Source organism: Mobula birostris, chromosome 9, assembly GCF_030028105.1.
Source record: "Mobula birostris isolate sMobBir1 chromosome 9, sMobBir1.hap1, whole genome shotgun sequence".
Taxonomy (NCBI): Eukaryota; Metazoa; Chordata; class Chondrichthyes; order Myliobatiformes; family Myliobatidae; genus Mobula; species Mobula birostris.
The window spans coordinates 67,797,776-67,818,586 of record NC_092378.1 but is presented as its reverse complement, the minus strand read 5'-3'; positions in this window follow the sequence as shown (position 1 = coordinate 67,818,586).

Sequence of the window (20,811 nt, the reverse complement as noted above, 5' to 3'; positions counted from 1 at the left end):
TGTGATCCTGTGATCTATGGTCTCTGGCCTAAGCTCTACGGTCTGTGATCTATGGTCTGTGATCTATGGTCTCTCGCCTAACCTCTGCGGTCTGTGATCCTGTAATCTATGGTCTCTGGCCTAAGCTCTCTAGTCTGTTATCCTGTGATCTATGGTCTCTGGCTGAAGCTCTACGGTCTGTGGTCTATGGTCTGTGATCTATGGTCTCTGGCCTAAGCTCTGGGGTCTGTGATCCTGTGATCTATGGTCTCTGGCCTAAGCTCTATGGTCTGTGATCCTGTGATCTATGGTCTCTGGCTGAAGCTCTATGGTCTGTGGTCTATGGTCTGTGATCTATGGTCTCTGGCCTAATCTCAACGGTCTCTGATCCTGTGGTTTATGGTCTCTGGCCTAAGCTCTACGGTCTGTGATCCTGTGATCTATGGTCTCTGGCATAAGCTCTGCGGTCTGTGATCTGTGGTCTCAGGTCTAAGCTCTATGGTCTTTCATCCTGTGATCTATGGTTTCTGCCCTAAGCTCTACGGTCTGTGGTCTATGGTCTGTGATATATGGTCTCTGGCCTAAGCTCAATGGTCTGATGTCCTGTGATCTATGGTCTCTGGCCTAAGCTCTATGGTCTGTGGTCTATGGTCTGTGATCTATGTTCTCTGGCCTAAGCTCTAAGGTCTGTGGTCTATGGTCTGTAATCTATCATCTCTGGCCTAAGCTCAATGGTCTGTGGTCTATGATATGTGATCTATGGTCTCTGGCCTAAGCTCAACGGTCTGTGATCCTGTGATCTATGGTCTCTGGCTGAAGCTCTATGGCCTGTGGTCTATGGTCTGTGATCTATGGTCTCTGGCCTAAGCTCTGCGGTCTGTGATCCTGTGATCTATGGTCTCTGGCCTAAGCTCTATGGTCTGTGATCTATGGTCTCTGGTCTAAGCTCTATGGTCTGTCATCCTGTGATCTATGGTCTCTGGCCTAAGTTCTGCGGTCTGTGGTCTATGGTCTGGGATCTATGGTCTCTGGCCTAAGCTCAACAGTCTGTGATTCTGTGATCTATGGTCTCTGGCCTAAGCTCTACAGTCTGTGGTCTATGGTCTGTGATCTATGGTCTCTGGAATAAGCTCAACGGTCTGTGATCCTGTGATCTATGGTCTCTGGCCTAAGTTCTAAAGTTTGTGGTCTATGGTCTGTGATCTATGGTCTCTGGAATAAGCTCAACGGTCTGTGATCCTGTGATCTATGGTCTCTGGACTAAGCTCTATTTTCTCTGATCCTGTGATTTATGGTCTCTGGCCTAAGCTCTACAGTCTGTGATCCTGTGATCTATGGTCTCTGGACTAAGCTCTACGGTCTGTAATCCTGTGATCTATGGTCTCTGGCCTAAGCTCTATGGTCTGTGATCTATGGTCTCTGGTCTAAGCTCTATGGTCTGTCATCCTGTGATCTATGGTCTCTGGCCTAAGTTCTGCGCTCTGTGGTCTCTGGCCTAAGCTCTATGGTGTTCGATCTATGGTCTCTGGCCTAAGCACAATGGTCTGTGATCCTGTGATCTACAGTCTCTGGCCTAAGTTCTATGGTCTGTGGTCTATGGTCTCTTATTTATGGTCTCTGGCCTAAGCTCTAAGGTCTGTGGTCTGTGATCTATGGTCTCTGGCCTGAGCTCTATGGTCTCTGGTCTATGGTCTGTGATCTATGGTGTCTGACCTAAGCTCAACGGTCTGTGATCCAGTGATCTATGGTCCCTGGCTTAAGTTCAACTGTCTGTGATCCTGTGATCTATGGTCTCTGGCCTAAGCTCTATGGTCTCTGGTCTATGGTCTGTGATCTATGGTCTCTGGCCTAAGCTCTATGGCCTCGGGTCAATGGTCTGTGATCTATGGTGTCTGACCTAAGCTCAACTGTCTGTGATCCTGTGATCTATGGTCTCTAGCCTAAGCTCAACGGTCTGTGATCCTGCGATCCATGGTCTCTGGCCTAAGCTCTGCGGTCTGTGGTCTATGGTCTGTGATCTATAGTCTCTGGAATAAGCTCAACGGCTGTGATCCTGTGATCTATGGTCTCTGGCCTAAGTTCTACAGTTTGTGGTCTATGGTCTGTGATCTATGGTCTCTGGAATAAGCTCAACGGTCTGTGATCCTGTGATCTATGGTCTCTGGCCTAAGCTCTATTTTCTCTGATCCTGTGATTTATGGTCTCTGGCCTAAGCTCTACGGTCTCTGATCCTGTGATCTATGGTCTCTGGCCTAAGCTCTAAGGTCTGTGGTCTGTGGTCTGTAATCTATGGTCTCTGGTCTAAGCTCTATGGTCTGTCATCCTGTGATCTATGGTCTCTGGCCTAAGTTCTGTGCTCTGTGGTCTCTGACCTAAGCTCTATGGTGTTTGATCTATGGTCTCTAGCCTAAGCTCAACGGTCTGTGATCCTGTGATCTATGGTCTCTGGCCTAAGTTCAATGGTCTGTGGTCTATGGTCTCTTATCTATGGTCTCTGGCCTAAGCTCTAAGGTCTGTGGTCTGTGGTCTGTGATCTATGGTCTCTGGCCTAAGCTCTATTGTCTCTGGTCTATGGTCTGTGATCTATGCTGTCTGGCCTAAGCTCAACGGTCTGTGATCCTGTGATCTATGGTCTCTGGCTTAAGTTCAACTGTCTGTGATCCTGCGATCTATGGTCTCTGGCCTAAGCTCAACGGTCTGTGATCCTGTGATCTATGGTCTCTGGCCTAAGCTCTATGGTCTGTCATTCTGTAATCTATGGTCTCTGGCCTAAGCTCTCTAGTCTGTCATCCTGTAATCTATGGTCTCTGGCCTAAGCTCTATGTTCTGTCGTCTATGGTCTGTGATCTATGGTCTCTGGCCTAAGCTCTACAGTCTGTGGTCTATGGTCTGTGATCTATGGTCTCTGGAATAAGCTCAATGGTCTGTGATCCTGTGATCTATGGTCTCTGGCTTAAGTTCAACTGTCTGTGATCCTGTGATCTATGGTCTCTAGTCTAAGCTCTACGGTCTGTGATCCTGCGATCTATGGTCTCTGGCCTAAGCTCAATGGTCTGTGATCCTGTGATCTAAGGTCTCTGGCCTAAGCTCTATGGTCTGTCATCCTGTAATCTATGGTCTCTGGCCTAAGCTCTCTAGTCTGTCATCCTGTAATCTATGGTCTCTGGCCTAAGCTCTATGTTCTGTCGTCTATGGTCTGTGATCTATGGTCTCTGGAATAAGTTCTACTGTTTGTGGTCTATGGTCTGTGATCTATGGTCTCTGTTATAAGCTCAACGGTCTGTGATCCTGTGATCCATGGTCTCTGGCCTAAGCTCTATTTTCTCTGATCCTGTGATTCATGGTCTCTGGCCTAAGCTCTATGGTCTGTGATCCTGTGATCTATGGTCTCTGGCCTAAGCTCTATGGTCTGTAATCCTGTGATCTATGGTCTCTGGCCTAAGCTCTATGGTCTGTGGTCTATGGTCTCTGATCTGTTGTCTCTGGCTAAGCTCAACGGTCTGTGGTCTATCGTCTGTGATCTATGCTCTCTGGCCTAAGCTGAACGGTCTGTGATCCTGTGATCTATGGTCTCTGGCCTAAGCTCTACGGTCTGTGGTCTATGGTCTGTGATCTATGGTCTCTGGCCTAAGCTCTATCGTCTGTGGTCTATGGTCTGTGATCTATCGTCTGTGGCCTAAGCTCAATGGTCTGTGGACTATGATATGTGATCTATGGTCTCTGGCCTAAGCTCAACGGTCTGTGACCCTGTGATCTATAGTCTCTGGCTGAAGCTCTATGGTCTGTGATCTATGGTCTCTGGCCTAAGTTCTATGGTCTGTGGTCTATGGTCTGTGATCTATGGTCTCTGGCCTAAGCTCTACGGTCTCTGGTCTATGGTCTGTGATCTATGCTGTCTGGCCTAAGCTCAACGGTCTGTGATCCTGTGATCTATGGTCCCTGGCCTAACTTCAACGGTCTGTGATCCCGTGATCCTAGGTCTCTAGCCTAAGCTCTGCGGTCTGTGATCCTGCGATCCATGGTCTCTGGCCTAAGCTCTGCGGTCTGTGGTCTATGGTCTGTAATCTATGGTCTCTGGCCTAAGCTCAACGGTCTGTGATCCTGTGATCTATGGTCTCTGGCTTAAGCTCTATGGTCTGTCATCCTGTAATCTATGGTCTCTGGCCTAAGCTCTCTAGTCTGTCATCCTGTAATCTATGGTCTCTGGCCTAAGCTCTGCGGTCTATGGTCTATAGTCTGCGATCTATGGTCTCTGGCCTAAGCTCTAAGTTCTGTCGTCTATGGTCTGTGATCTATGGTCTCTGGCCTAAGCTCAACGGTCTGTGATCCTGTGATCTATGGTTTATGGATTAAGCTCTATGGTCTGTGGTCTATGGTCTGTGATCTATGGTCTCTGGCCTAAGCTCTACGGTCTCTGGTCTATGGTCTGTGATCTATGGTCTCTGGCCTAAGCTCTGCGGTCTGTGATCCTGTGATCTATGGTCTCTGGCCTAAGCTCTATGGTTGTGATCCTGTGATCTATGGTCTCTGGCTGAAGCTCTATGGTCTGTGGTCTATGGTCTGTGATCTATGGTCTTTGGCCTAAGCTCTACGGTCTCTGGTCTATGGTCTGTGATCTATGGTCTCTGGCCTAAGCTCAACGGTCTCTGGTCCTGTGGTTTATGTTCTCTGGCCTTTTTCTCTACGGTCTGTGATTATGTGATCTATGGTCTGTGGCATAAGCTCTACGGTCTGTGATCTATGGTCTCTGGCCTAAGCTCTATGTTCTGTCGTCTATGGTCTCTTATCTATGGTCTCTGGCCTAAGCTCTAAGGTCTGTGGTCTGTGGTCTGTGATCAATGGTCTCTGGCCTAAGCTCTATTGTCTCTGGTCTATGGTCTGTGATCTATGGTGTCTGGCCTAAGCTCAACGGTCTGTGATCCAGTGATCTATGGTCCCTGGCCCAAGTTCAACTGTCTGTGATCCTGTGATCTATGGTCTCTAGCCTAAGCTCTACGGTCTGTGATCCTGCGATCCATGGTCTCTGGCCTAAGCTCTGCGGTCTGTGGTCTATGGTCTGTGATCTATGGTCTCTGGAATAAGCTCAACGGTCTGTGATTCTGTGATCTATGGTTTATGGATTAAGCTCTATGGTCTGTGGTCTATGGTCTGTGATCTATGGTCTCTGGCCTAAGCTCTGCGGTCTGTGATCCTGTGATCTATGGTCTCTGGCCTAAGCTCTATGGTCTGTGATCCTGTGATCTATGGTCTCTGGCTGAAGCTCTATGGTCTGTGGTCTATGGTCTGTGATCTATGGTCTTTGGCCTAAGCTCTACGGTCTCCGGTCTATGGTCTGTGATCTATGGTCTCTGGCCTAAACTCAACGGTCTCTGATCCTGTGGTTTATGTTCTCTGGCCTTTTTCTCTACGGTCTGTGATTATGTGATCTATGGTCTGTGGCATAAGCTCTACGGTCTGTGATCTATGGTCTCTGGCCTAAGCTCTATGTTCTGTCGTCTATGGTCTCTTATCTATGGTCTCTGGCCTAAGCTCTAAGGTCTGTGGTCTGTGGTCTGTGATCAATGGTCTCTGGCCTAAGCTCTATTGTCTCTGGTCTATGGTCTGTGATCTATGGTGTCTGGCCTAAGCTCAACGGTCTGTGATCCAGTGATGTATGGTCCCTGGCCCAAGTTCAACTGTCTGTGATCCTGTGATCTATGGTCTCTAGCCTAAGCTCTACGGTCTGTGATCCTGCGATCCATGGTCTCTGGCCTAAGCTCTGCGGTCTGTGGTCTATGGTCTGTGATCTATGGTCTCTGGAATAAGCTCAACGGTCTGTGATTCTGTGATCTATGGTCTCTGGCCTAAGTTCTACAGTTTGTGGTCTATGGTCTGTGATCTATGGTCTCTGGAATAAGATCAACGGTCTGTGATCCTGTGATCTATGGTCTCTGGCCTAAACTCTACGGTCTCTGGTCTATGGTCTGTGATCTATGGTCTCTGGCCTAAGCTCAACGGTCTGTGATCCTGTGATCTATGGTCTCTGGCCTAAGTTCTATGGTCTGTGGTCCATGGTCTGTGATCTATGGTCTCTGGCCTAAGCTCTAGGGTCTCTGGTCTGTGGTCTGTGATCTATGGTCTCTGGCCTAAGCTCAACGGTCTGTGATCCTGTGATCTATGGTCTCTGGCCTAAGCTCTATGGTCTGTCATCCTGTAATCTATGGTCTCTGGCCTAAGCTCTCTAGTCTGTCATCCTGTAATCTATGGTCTCTGGCCTAAGCTCTATGTTCTGTCGTCTATGGTCTGTGATCTATGGTCTCTGGCCTAAGCTCTACAGTCTGTGGTCTATGGTCTGTGATCTATGGTCTCTGGAATAAGTTCTACTGTTTGTGGTCTATGGTCTGTGATCTATGGTCTCTGGAATAAGCTCAACGGTCTGTGATCCTGTGATCTATGGTCTCTGGCCTAAGCTCTATTTTCTCTGATCCTGTGATTTATGGTCTCTGGCCTAAGCTCTATGGTCTGTGATCCTGTGATCTATGGTCTCTGGCCTAAGCTCTACGGTCTGCAATCCTGTGATCTATGGTCTCTGGCCTAAGCTCTATGGTGTTTGATCTATGGTCTCTGGCCAAAGCTCAACGGTCTGTAATCCTGTGATCTATGCTCTCTGGCCTACGTTCTATGGTCTGTGGTCTATGGTCTGTGATCTATGGACTCTGGAATAAGCTCAACGGTCTGTGATCCTGTGATCTATGGTCTCTGGCCTAAGCTCTATGGTCTGTGGTTTATGGTCTGTGATCTATGGTCTCTGGCCTAAGCTCAATGGTATGTGATCCTGTCATCTATGGTCTCTGGCCTAAGCTCTATGGTCTGTGGTCTATGGTCTCTGATCTGTTGTCTCTGGCTAAGCTCAACGGTCTGTGGTCTATCGTCTGTGATCTATGGTCTCTGGCCTAAGCTGAACGGTCTGTGATCCTGTGATCTATGGTCTCTGGCCTAAGCTCTACGGTCTGTGGTCTATGGTCTGTGATCTATGGTCTCTGGCCTAAGCTCTATGGTCTGTGGTCTATGGTCTGTGATCTATCGTCTGTGGCCTAAGCTCAATGGTCTGTGGTCTATGGTCTGTGATCTATGGTCTCTGGCCTGAGCTCTATGGTTTGTCATCCTGTGATCTATGGTATCTGGCCTAAGCGCAACGGTCTGTGATCCTGTGATCTATGGTCTCTGGCCTAAGCTCTAGGGTCTGTGGTCTATGGTCTGTGATCTATGGCCTCTGGCCTAAGCTCTATGGTCTGTGGTCTATGGTCTGTGATCTATCGTCTCTGGCCTAAGCTCAATGGTCTGTGGTCTATGATATGTGATCTATGGTCTCTGGCCTAAGCTCAATGGTCTGTGATCCTGTGATCTATGCTCTATGGCTGAAGCTCTATTGCCTCTGGCCTAAGATCAACGGTCTGTGATACTGTGATCTATGGTCTTTGACCTAATCTCTACGGTCTGTGGTCTATGGTCTGTGATCCAGTGATCTATGGTTTCTGACCTAAGCTCTACGGTCTATGTTCTATGCTCTCTGGTCTAAGCTCTATGGTCTGTGGTCTATGGTCTGTGATCTATGGTCTCTGGCCTAAGCTCTGCGGTCTGTGGTCTATGGTCTGTGATCTATGGTCTCTGGCCTAAGCTCAACAGTCTGTGATCCTGTGATCTATGGTCTCTGGCTTAAGCTCTATGGTCTGTCATCCTGTGATCTATGGTCTCTGGCCTAAACTCTATGGTGTTTGATCTATGGTCTCTGGCCTAAGCTCAAGGGTCTGTGATCCTGTGATCTATGGTCTCTGGCCTAAGCTCTATGGTCTGTGGTTTATGGTCGGTGATCTATGGTCTCTGGCCTAAGCTCAACGGTATGTGATCCTGTGATCTATGGTCTCTGCCCTAAGCTCTATGGTCTGTGGTCTATGGTCTCTGATCTATTGTCTCTGGCTAAGCTCAACGGTCTGTGGTCTATCGTCTGTGATCTATGGTCTCTGGCCTAAGCTCTATGGTCTGTGATCTATGGTCTCTGGTCTAAGCTCTATGGTCTGTCATCCTGTGATCTGTGGTCTCTGGCCTAAGTTCTGCGGTCTGTGGTCTATGGTCTGGGATCTATGGTCTCTGGCCTAAGCTCAACGGTCTGTGATCCTGTGATCTATGGACTATGGCTGAAGCTCTATTGTCTCTGGCCTAAGATCATCGGTCTCTGATACTGTGATCTATGGTCTTTGACCTAATCTCTATGGTCTGTGGTCTATGGTCTGTGATCCTGTGATCTATGGTTTCTGGCCTAAGCTCTACGGTCTCTGGCCTAAGTTCAACGATCTGTGATCCCGTGATCTACGGTCTCTGGCCTAGGCTCTACGGTCTATGTTCCATGCTCTCTGGTCTAAGCTCTATGGTCTGTGGTCTATGGTCTGTGATCTATGGTCTCTGGCCTAAGCTCTATGGTCTGTGATCTATGGTCTCTGGCCTAAGCTCTACGTCTCTGGTCTATGGTCTGTGATCTATGGCCTCTGGCCTAAGCTCAACGGTCTGTGATCCTGTGATCTATGGTCTCTGGCCTAAGCTCTATGGTCTCTGATCCTGTGATTTATGGTCTCTGGCCTAAGCTTTACGGTCTGTGATCCTGTGATCTATGGTCTCTGGCCTAAGCTTTACGGTCTGTGATCCTGTGATCTATGGTCTCTGGCCTAAGCTCTACGGTCTGTGATCTATGGTCTCTGGTCTAAGTTCTGCGGTCTGTGGTCTATGGTCTGGGACCTATGGTCTCTGGCCTAAGCTGAACGGTCTGTGATCCTGTGATCTATGGTCTCTGGCCTAAGCTCTACGGTCTGTGGTCTATGGTCTGTGATCTATGGTCTCTGGCCTAAGCTCTATGGTCTGTGGTCTATGGTCTGTGATCTATCGTCTGTGGCCTAAGCTCAATGGTCTGTGGTCTATGGTCTGTGATCTATGGTCTCTGGCCTAAGCTCTATGGTTTGTCATCCTGTGATCTATGGTATCTGGCCTAAGCGCAACGGTCTGTGATCCTGTGATCTATGGTCTCTGGCCTAAGCTCTAGGGTCTGTGGTCTATGGTCTGTGATCTATGGCCTCTGGCCTAAGCTCTATGGTCTGTGGTCTATGGTCTGTGATCTATCGTCTCTGGTCTAAGCTCAATGGTCTGTGGTCTATGATATGTGATCTATGGTCTCTGGCCTAAGCTCAACGGTCTGTGATCCTGTGATCTATGGTCTATGGCTGAAGCTCTATTGTCTCTGGCCTAAGATCAACAGTCTGTGATACTGTGATCTATGGTCTTTGACCTAATCTCTACGGTCTGTGGTCTATGGTCTGTGATCCAGTGATCTATGGTTTCTGACCTAAGCTCTACGGTCTATGTTCTATGCTCTCTGGTCTAAGCTCTATGGTCTGTGGTCTATGGTCTGTGATCTATGGTCTCTGGCCTAAGCTCTGCGGTCTGTGGTCTATGGTCTGTGGTCTATGGTCTCTGATCTGTTGTCTCTGGCTAAGCTCAACGGTCTGTGGTCTATCGTCTGTGATCTATGGTCTCTGGCCTAAGCTGAACGGTCTGTGATCCTGTGATCTATGGTCTCTGGCCTAAGCTCTACGGTCTGTGGTCTATGGTCTGTGATCTATGGTCTCTGGCCTAAGCTCTATGGTCTGTGGTCTATGGTCTGTGATCTATCGTCTGTGGCCTAAGCTCAATGGTCTGTGGTCTATGGTCTGTGATCTATGGTCTCTGGCCTGAGCTCTATGGTTTGTCATCCTGTGATCTATGGTATCTGGCCTAAGCGCAACGGTCTGTGATCCTGTGATCTATGGTCTCTGGCCTAAGCTCTAGGGTCTGTGGTCTATGGTCTGTGATCTATGGCCTCTGGCCTAATCTCTACGGTCTGTGGTCTATGGTCTGTGATCCAGTGATCTATGGTTTCTGACCTAAGCTCTACGGTCTATGTTCTATGCTCTCTGGTCTAAGCTCTATGGTCTGTGGTCTATGGTCTGTGATCTATGGTCTCTGGCCTAAGCTCTGCGGTCTGTGGTCTATGGTCTGTGATCTATGGTCTCTGGCCTAAGCTCAACAGTCTGTGATCCTGTGATCTGTGGTCTCTGGCTTAAGCTCTATGGTCTGTCATCCTGTGATCTATGGTCTCTGGCCTAAACTCTATGGTGTTTGATCTATGGTCTCTGGCCTAAGCTCAAGGGTCTGTGATCCTGTGATCTATGGTCTCTGGCCTAAGCTCTATGGTCTGTGGTTTATGGTCGGTGATCTATGGTCTCTGGCCTAAGCTCAACGGTATGTGATCCTGTGATCTATGGTCTCTGCCCTAAGCTCTATGGTCTGTGGTCTATGGTCTCTGATCTATTGTCTCTGGCTAAGCTCAACGGTCTGTGGTCTATCGTCTGTGATCTATGGTCTCTGGCCTAAGCTGAACGGTCTGTGATCCTGTGATCTATGGTCTCTGGCCTAAGCTCTACGGTCTGTGGTCTATGGTCTGTGATCTATGGTCTCTGGCCTAAGCTCTATGGTCTGTGGTCTATGGTCTGTGATCTATCGTCTGTGGCCTAAGCTCAATGGTCTGTGGTCTATGGTCTGTGATCTATGGTCTCTGGCCTAAGCTCTATGGTTTGTCATCCTGTGATCTATGGTATCTGGCCTAAGCGCAACGGTCTGTGATCCTGTGATCTATGGTCTCTGGCCTAAGCTCTAGGGTCTGTGGTCTATGGTCTGGGATCTATGGTCTCTGGCCTAAGCTCAACGGTCTGTGATCCTGTGATCTATGGTCTATGGCTGAAGCTCTATTGTCTCTGGCCTAAGATCATCGGTCTGTGATACTGTGATCTATGGTCTTTGACCTAATCTCTACGGTCTGTGGTCTATGGTCTGTGATCCTGTGATCTATGGTTTCTGGCCTAAGCTCTACGGTCTCTGGCCTAAGTTCAACGATCTGTGATCCTGTGATCTACGGTCTCTGGCCTAGGCTCTACGGTCTATGTTCTATGCTCTCTGGTCTAAGCTCTATGGTCTGTGGTCTATGGTCTGTGATCTATGGTCTCTGGCCTAAGCTCTATGGTCTGTGATCTATGGTCTCTGGCCTAAGCTCTACGTCTCTGGTCTATGGTCTGTGATCTATGGCCTCTGGCCTAAGCTCAACGGTCTGTGATCCTGTGATCTATGGTCTCTGGCCTAAGCTCTATGGTCTCTGATCCTGTGATTTATGGTCTCTGGCTTAACTCTATGGTCTGTGATCTATGGTCTCTGGCCTAAGCTCAACGGTCTGTGATCCTGTGATCTATGGTCTCTGGAATAAGCTCAACGGTCTGTGATCCTGTGATCTATGGTCTCTGGCCTAAGTTCTACAGTTTGTGGTCTATGGTCTGTGATCTATCGTCTCTGGAATAAGCTCAACGGTCTGTGATCCTGTGATCTATGGTCTCTGGCCTAAGATCTATGGTCTGTGGTTTATGGTCTGTGATCTATGGTCTCTGGCCTAAGCTCAACAGTCTGTGATCCTGTGATCTATGGTCTCTGGCCTAAACTCTACGGTTTCTGGTCTATGGTCTGTGATCTATGATCTCTGGCCTAAGCTCAACGGTCTGTGATCCTGTGATCTATGGTCTCTGGCCTAAGCTCTGCAGTCTGTGATCCTGCGATCTATGGTCTCTGGCCTATGCTCTACGGTCTGTGGTCTACGGTCTGTGATCTATGCTGTCTGGCCTAAGCTCAACGGTCTGTGATCCTGTGATCTATGGTGTCTAGCCTAAGTTCTACAGTTTGTGGTCTATGGTCTGTGATCTATGGTCTCTGGAATAAGCTCAACGGTCCGTGATCCTGTGATCTATGGTCTCTGGCCTAAGATCTGTGGTCTGTGGTCTGTGATCTATGGTCTCTGGCCTAAGCTCAACGGTCTGTGATCCTGTGATCTATGGTCTCTGGCCTAAGTTCTATGGTCTGTGGTCTATGGTCTGTGATCTATGGTCTCTGGCCTAAGCTCAACGGTCTGTGATCCTGTGATCTATGGTCTCTGGCCTAAGCTCTATGGTCTGTGGTTTATGGTCTCTGATCTGTTGTCTCTGGCTAAGCTCAACGGTCTGTGGTCTATCGTCTGTGATCTATGGTCTCTGGCCTAAGCTGAACGGTCTGTGATCCTGTGATCTATGGTCTCTGGCCTAAGCTCTACGGTCTGTGGTCTATGGTCTGTGATCTATGGTCTCTGGCCTAAGCTCTATGGTCTGTGGTCTATGGTCTGTGATCTATCGTCTGTGGCCTAAGCTCAATGGTCTGTGGACTATCATATGTGATCTATGGTCTCTGGCCTAAGCTCAACGGTCTGTGATCCTGTGATCTATAGTCTCTGGCTGAAGCTCTATGGTCTGTGATCTATGGTCTCTGGCCTAAGCTCTACGGTCTCTGGTCTCTGGCCTAAGCTCTACGGTCTCTGGTCTATGGTCTGTGATCTATGCTGTCTGGCCTAAGCTCAACGGTCTGTGATCCTGTGATCTATGGTCCCTGGCCTAACTTCAACGGTCTGTGATCCCGTGATCCTAGGTCTCTGGCCTAAGCTCAACGGTCTGTGATCCTGTGATCTATGGTCTCCTGCTTAAGCTCTATGGTCTGTCATCCTGTAATCTATGGTCTCTGGCCTAAGCTCTCTAGTCTGTCATCCTGTAATCTATGGTCTCTGGCCTAAGCTCTGCGGTCTATGGTCTATAGTCTGCGATCTATGGTCTCTGGCCTAAGCTCTAAGTTCTGTCGTCTATGGTCTGTGATCTATGGTCTCTGGCCTAAGCTCAACGGTCTGTGATCCTGTGATCTATGGTTTATGGATTAAGCTCTATGGTCTGTGGTCTATGGTCTGTGATCTATGGTCTCTGGCCTAAGCTCTACGGTCTCTGGTCTATGGTCTGTGATCTATGGTCTCTGGCCTAAGCTCTGCGGTCTGTGATCCTGTGATCTATGGTCTCTGGCCTAAGCTCTATGGTCTGTGATCCTGTGATCTATGGTCTCTGGCTGAAGCTCTATGGTCTGTGGTCTATGGTCTGTGATCTATGGTCTTTGGCCTAAGCTCTACGGTCTCTGGTCTATGGTCTGTGATCTATGGTCTCTGGCCTAAGCTCAACGGTCTCTGGTCCTGTGGTTTATGTTCTCTGGCCTTTTTCTCTACGGTCTGTGATTATGTGATCTATGGTCTGTGGCATAAGCTCTACGGTCTGTGATCTATGGTCTCTGGCCTAAGCTCTATGTTCTGTCGTCTATGGTCTCTTATCTATGGTCTCTGGCCTAAGCTCTAAGGTCTGTGGTCTGTGGTCTGTGATCAATGGTCTCTGGCCTAAGCTCTATTGTCTCTGGTCTATGGTCTGTGATCTATGGTGTCTGGCCTAAGCTCAACGGTCTGTGATCCAGTGATCTATGGTCCCTGGCCCAAGTTCAACTGTCTGTGATCCTGTGATCTATGGTCTCTAGCCTAAGCTCTACGGTCTGTGATCCTGCGATCCATGGTCTCTGGCCTAAGCTCTGCGGTCTGTGGTCTATGGTCTGTGATCTATGGTCTCTGGAATAAGCTCAACGGTCTGTGATTCTGTGATCTATGGTCTCTGGCCTAAGTTCTACAGTTTGTGGTCTATGGTCTGTGATCTATGGTCTCTGGAATAAGATCAACGGTCTGTGATCCTGTGATCTATGGTCTCTGGCCTAAACTCTACGGTCTCTGGTCTATGGTCTGTGATCTATGGTCTCTGGCCTAAGCTCAACGGTCTGTGATCCTGTGATCTATGGTCTCTGGCCTAAGTTCTATGGTCTGTGGTCTATGGTCTGTGATCTATGGTCTCTGGCCTAAGCTCTAGGGTCTCTGGTCTGTGGTCTGTGATCTATGGTCTCTGGCCTAAGCTCAACGGTCTGTGATCCTGTGATCTATGGTCTCTGGCCTAAGCTCTATGGTCTGTCATCCTGTAATCTATGGTCTCTGGCCTAAGCTCTCTAGTCTGTCATCCTGTAATCTATGGTCTCTGGCCTAAGCTCTATGTTCTGTCGTCTATGGTCTGTGATCTATGGTCTCTGGCCTAAGCTCTACAGTCTGTGGTCTATGGTCTGTGATCTATGGTCTCTGGAATAAGTTCTACTGTTTGTGGTCTATGGTCTGTGATCTATGGTCTCTGGAATAAGCTCAACGGTCTGTGATCCTGTGATCTATGGTCTCTGGCCTAAGCTCTATTTTCTCTGATCCTGTGATTTATGGTCTCTGGCCTAAGCTCTATGGTCTGTGATCCTGTGATCTATGGTCTCTGGCCTAAGCTCTACGGTCTGCAATCCTGTGATCTATGGTCTCTGGCCTAAGCTCTATGGTGTTTGATCTATGGTCTCTGGCCAAAGCTCAACGGTCTGTAATCCTGTGATCTATGCTCTCTGGCCTAAGTTCTATGGTCTGTGGTCTATGGTCTGTGATCTATGGACTCTGGAATAAGCTCAACGGTCTGTGATCCTGTGATCTATGGTCTCTGGCCTAAGCTCTATGGTCTGTGGTTTATGGTCTGTGATCTATGGTCTCTGGCCTAAGCTCAATGGTATGTGATCCTGTCATCTATGGTCTCTGGCCTAAACTCTATGGTCTGTGGTCTATGGTCTCTGATCTGTTGTCTCTGGCTAAGCTCAACGGTCTGTGGTCTATCGTCTGTGATCTATGGTCTCTGGCCTAAGCTGAACGGTCTGTGATCCTGTGATCTATGGTCTCTGGCCTAAGCTCTACGGTCTGTGGTCTATGGTCTGTGATCTATGGTCTCTGGCCTAAGCTCTATGGTCTGTGGTCTATGGTCTGTGATCTATCGTCTGTGGCCTAAGCTCAATGGTCTGTGGTCTATGGTCTGTGATCTATGGTCTCTGGCCTAAGCTCTATGGTTTGTCATCCTGTGATCTATGGTATCTGGCCTAAGCGCAACGGTCTGTGATCCTGTGATCTATGGTCTCTGGCCTAAGCTCTAGGGTCTGTGGTCTATGGTCTGTGATCTATGGCCTCTGGCCTAAGCTCTATGGTCTGTGGTCTATGGTCTGTGATCTATCGTCTCTGGCCTAAGCTCAATGGTCTGTGGTCTATGATATGTGATCTATGGTCTCTGGCCTAAGCTCAATGGTCTGTGATCCTGTGATCTATGGTCTATGGCTGAAGCTCTATTGTCTCTGGCCTAAGATCAACGGTCTGTGATACTGTGATCTATGGTCTTTGACCTAATCTCTACGGTCTGTGGTCTATGGTCTGTGATCCAGTGATCTATGGTTTCTGACCTAAGCTCTACGGTCTATGTTCTATGCTCTCTGGTCTAAGCTCTATGGTCTGTGGTCTATGGTCTGTGATCTATGGTCTCTGGCCTAAGCTCTGCGGTCTGTGGTCTATGGTCTGTGATCTATGGTCTCTGGCCTAAGCTCAACAGTCTGTGATCCTGTGATCTATGGTCTCTGGCTTAAGCTCTATGGTCTGTCATCCTGTGATCTATGGTCTCTGGCCTAAACTCTATGGTGTTTGATCTATGGTCTCTGGCCTAAACTCTATGGTGTTTGATCTATGGTCTCTGGCCTTTGCTCAAGGGTCTGTGATCCTGTGATCTATGGTCTCTGGCCTAAGCTCTATGGTCTGTGGTTTATGGTCGGTGATCTATGGTCTCTGGCCTAAGCTCAACGGTATGTGATCCTGTGATCTATGGTCTCTGCCCTAAGCTCTATGGTCTGTGGTCTATGGTCTCTGATCTATTGTCTCTGGCTAAGCTCAACGGTCTGTGGTCTATCGTCTGTGATCTATGGTCTCTGGCCTAAGCTCTATGGTCTGTGATCTATGGTCTCTGGTCTAAGCTCTATGGTCTGTCATCCTGTGATCTGTGGTCTCTGGCCTAAGTTCTGCGGTCTGTGGTCTATGGTCTGGGATCTATGGTCTCTGGCCTAAGCTCAACGGTCTGTGATCCTGTGATCTATGGTCTATGGCTGAAGCTCTATTGTCTCTGGCCTAAGATCATCGGTCTGTGATACTGTGATCTATGGTCTTTGACCTAATCTCTACGGTCTGTGGTCTATGGTCTGTGATCCTGTGATCTATGGTTTCTGGCCTAAGCTCTACGGTCTCTGGCCTAAGTTCAACGATCTGTGATCCCGTGATCTACGGTCTCTGGCCTAGGCTCTACGGTCTATGTTCTATGCTCTCTGGTCTAAGCTCTATGCTCTGTGGTCTATGGTCTGTGATCTATGGTCTCTGGCCTAAGCTCTATGGTCTGTGATCTATGGTCTCTGGCCTAAGCTCTACGTCTCTGGTCTATGGTCTGTGATCTATGGCCTCTGGCCTAAGCTCAACGGTCTGTGATCCTGTGATCTATGGTCTCTGGCCTAAGCTCTATGGTCTCTGATCCTGTGATTTATGGTCTCTGGCCTAAGCTCAACGGTCTGTGATCCTGTGATCTATGGTCTCCTGCTTAAGCTCTATGGTCTGTCATCCTGTAATCTATGGTCTCTGGCCTAAGCTCTCTAGTCTGTCATCCTGTAATCTATGGTCTCTGGCCTAAGCTCTGCGGTCTATGGTCTATAGTCTGCGATCTATGGTCTCTGGCCTAAGCTCTAAGTTCTGTCGTCTATGGTCTGTGATCTATGGTCTCTGGCCTAAGCTCAACGGTCTGTGATCCTGTGATCTATGGTTTATGGATTAAGCTCTATGGTCTGTGGTCTATGGTCTGTGATCTATGGTCTCTGGCCTAAGCTCTACGGTCTCTGGTCTATGGTCTGTGATCTATGGTCTCTGGCCTAAGCTCTGCGGTCTGTGATCCTGTGATCTATGGTCTCTGGCCTAAGCTCTATGGTCTGTGATCCTGTGATCTATGGTCTCTGGCTGAAGCTCTATGGTCTGTGGTCTATGGTCTGTGATCTATGGTCTTTGGCCTAAGCTCTACGGTCTCTGGTCTATGGTCTGTGATCTATGGTCTCTGGCCTAAGCTCAACGGTCTCTGGTCCTGTGGTTTATGTTCTCTGGCCTTTTTCTCTACGGTCTGTGATTATGTGATCTATGGTCTGTGGCATAAGCTCTACGGTCTGTGATCTATGGTCTCTGGCCTAAGCTCTATGTTCTGTCGTCTATGGTCTCTTATCTATGGTCTCTGGCCTAAGCTCTAAGGTCTGTGGTCTGTGGTCTGTGATCAATGGTCTCTGGCCTAAGCTCTATTGTCTCTGGTCTATGGTCTGTGATCTATGGTGTCTGGCCTAAGCTCAACGGTCTGTGATCCAGTGATCTATGGTCCCTGGCCCAAGTTCAACTGTCTGTGATCCTGTGATCTATGGTCTCTAGCCTAAGCTCTACGGTCTGTGATCCTGCGATCCATGGTCTCTGGCCTAAGCTCTGCGGTCTGTGGTCTATGGTCTGTGATCTATGGTCTCTGGAATAAGCTCAACGGTCTGTGATTCTGTGATCTATGGTCTCTGGCCTAAGTTCTACAGTTTGTGGTCTATGGTCTGTGATCTATGGTCTCTGGAATAAGATCAACGGTCTGTGATCCTGTGATCTATGGTCTCTGGCCTAAACTCTACGGTCTCTGGTCTATGGTCTGTGATCTATGGTCTCTGGCCTAAGCTCAACGGTCTGTGATCCTGTGATCTATGGTCTCTGGCCTAAGTTCTATGGTCTGTGGTCTATGGTCTGTGATCTATGGTCTCTGGCCTAAGCTCTAGGGTCTCTGGTCTGTGGTCTGTGATCTATGGTCTCTGGCCTAAGCTCAACGGTCTGTGATCCTGTGATCTATGGTCTCTGGCCTAAGCTCTATGGTCTGTCATCCTGTAATCTATGGTCTCTGGCCTAAGCTCTCTAGTCTGTCATCCTGTAATCTATGGTCTCTGGCCTAAGCTCTATGTTCTGTCGTCTATGGTCTGTGATCTATGGTCTCTGGCCTAAGCTCTACAGTCTGTGGTCTATGGTCTGTGATCTATGGTCTCTGGAATAAGTTCTACTGTTTGTGGTCTATGGTCTGTGATCTATGGTCTCTGGAATAAGCTCAACGGTCTGTGATCCTGTGATCTATGGTCTCTGGCCTAAGCTCTATTTTCTCTGATCCTGTGATTTATGGTCTCTGGCCTAAGCTCTATGGTCTGTGATCCTGTGATCTATGGTCTCTGGCCTAAGCTCTACGGTCTGCAATCCTGTGATCTATGGTCTCTGGCCTAAGCTCTATGGTGTTTGATCTATGGTCTCTGGCCAAAGCTCAACGGTCTGTAATCCTGTGATCTATGCTCTCTGGCCTAAGTTCTATGGTCTGTGGTCTATGGTCTGTGATCTATGGACTCTGGAATAAGCTCAACGGTCTGTGATCCTGTGATCTATGGTCTCTGGCCTAAGCTCTATGGTCTGTGGTTTATGGTCTGTGATCTATGGTCTCTGGCCTAAGCTCAATGGTATGTGATCCTGTCATCTATGGTCTCTGGCCTAAACTCTATGGTCTGTGGTCTATGGTCTCTGATCTGTTGTCTCTGGCTAAGCTCAACGGTCTGTGGTCTATCGTCTGTGATCTATGGTCTCTGGCCTAAGCTGAACGGTCTGTGATCCTGTGATCTATGGTCTCTGGCCTAAGCTCTACGGTCTGTGGTCTATGGTCTGTGATCTATGGTCTCTGGCCTAAGCTCTATGGTCTGTGGTCTATGGTCTGTGATCTATCGTCTGTGGCCTAAGCTCAATGGTCTGTGGTCTATGGTCTGTGATCTATGGTCTCTGGCCTAAGCTCTATGGTTTGTCATCCTGTGATCTATGGTATCTGGCCTAAGCGCAACGCTCTGTGATCCTGTGATCTATGGTCTCTGGCCTAAGCTCTAGGGTCTGTGGTCTATGGTCTGTGATCTATGGCCTCTGGCCTAAGCTCTATGGTCTGTGGTCTATGGTCTGTGATCTATCGTCTCTGGCCTAAGCTCAATGGTCTGTGGTCTATGATATGTGATCTATGGTCTCTGGCCTAAGCTCAATGGTCTGTGATCCTGTGATCTATGGTCTATGGCTGAAGCTCTATTGTCTCTGGCCTAAGATCAACGGTCTGTGATACTGTGATCTATGGTCTTTGACCTAATCTCTACGGTCTGTGGTCTATGGTCTGTGATCCAGTGATCTATGGTTTCTGACCTAAGCTCTACGGTCTATGTTCTATGCTCTCTGGTCTAAGCTCTATGGTCTGTGGTCTATGGTCTGTGATCTATGGTCTCTGGCCTAAGCTCTGCGGTCTGTGGTCTATGGTCTGTGATCTATGGTCTCTGGCCTAAGCTCAACAGTCTGTGATCCTGTGATCTATGGTCTCTGGCTTAAGCTCTATGGTCTGTCATCCTGTGATCTATGGTCTCTGGCCTAAACTCTATGGTGTTTGATCTATGGTCTCTGGCCTTTGCTCAAGGGTCTGTGATCCTGTGATCTATGGTCTCTGGCCTAAGCTCTATGGTCTGTGGTTTATGGTCGGTGATCTATGGTCTCTGGCCTAAGCTCAACGGTATGTGATCCTGTGATCTATGGTCTCTGCCCTAAGCTCTATGGTCTGTGGTCTATGGTCTCTGATCTATTGTCTCTGGCTAAGCTCAACGGTCTGTGGTCTATCGTCTGTGATCTATGGTCTCTGGCCTAAGCTCTATGGTCTGTGATCTATGGTCTCTGGTCTAAGCTCTATGGTCTGTCATCCTGTGATCTGTGGTCTCTGGCCTAAGTTCTGCGGTCTGTGGTCTATGGTCTGGGATCTATGGTCTCTGGCCTAAGCTCAACGGTCTGTGATCCTGTGATCTATGGTCTATGGCTGAAGCTCTATTGTCTCTGGCCTAAGATCATCGGTCTGTGATACTGTGATCTATGGTCTTTGACCTAATCTCTACGGTCTGTGGTCTATGGTCTGTGATCCTGTGATCTATGGTTTCTGGCCTAAGCTCTACGGTCTCTGGCCTAAGTTCAACGATCTGTGATCCCGTGATCTACGGTCTCTGGCCTAGGCTCTACGGTCTATGTTCTATGCTCTCTGGTCTAAGCTCTATGGTCTGTGGTCTATGGTCTGTGATCTATGGTCTCTGGCCTAAGCTCTATGGTCTGTGATCTATGGTCTCTGGCCTAAGCTCTACGTCTCTGGTCTATGGTCTGTGATCTATGGCCTCTGGCCTAAGCTCAACGGTCTGTGATCCTGTGATCTATGGTCTCTGGCCTAAGCTCTAAGGTCTCTGATCCTGTGATTTATGGTCTCTGGCCTAAGCTTTACGGTCTGTGATCCTGTGATCTATGGTCTCTGACCTAAGCTTTACGGTCTGTGATCCTGTGATCTATGGTCTCTGGCCTAAGCTCTACGGTCTGTGATCTATGGTCTCTGGTCTAAGTTCTGCGGTCTGTGGTCTATGGTCTGGGACCTATGGTCTCTGGCCTAAGCTGAACGGTCTGTGATCCTGTGATCTATGGTCTCTGGCCTAAGCTCTACGGTCTGTGGTCTATGGTCTGTGATCTATGGTCTCTGGCCTAAGCTCTATGGTCTGTGGTCTATGGTCTGTGATCTATCGTCTGTGGCCTAAGCTCAATGGTCTGTGGTCTATGGTCTGTGATCTATGGTCTCTGGCCTGAGCTCTATGGTTTGTCATCCTGTGATCTATGGTATCTGGCCTAAGCGCAACGGTCTGTGATCCTGTGATCTATGGTCTCTGGCCTAAGCTCTAGGGTCTGTGGTCTATGGTCTGTGATCTATGGCCTCTGGCCTAAGCTCTATGGTCTGTGGTCTATGGTCTGTGATCTATCGTCTCTGGCCTAAGCTCAATGGTCTGTGGTCTATGATATGTGATCTATGGTCTCTGGCCTAAGCTCAACGG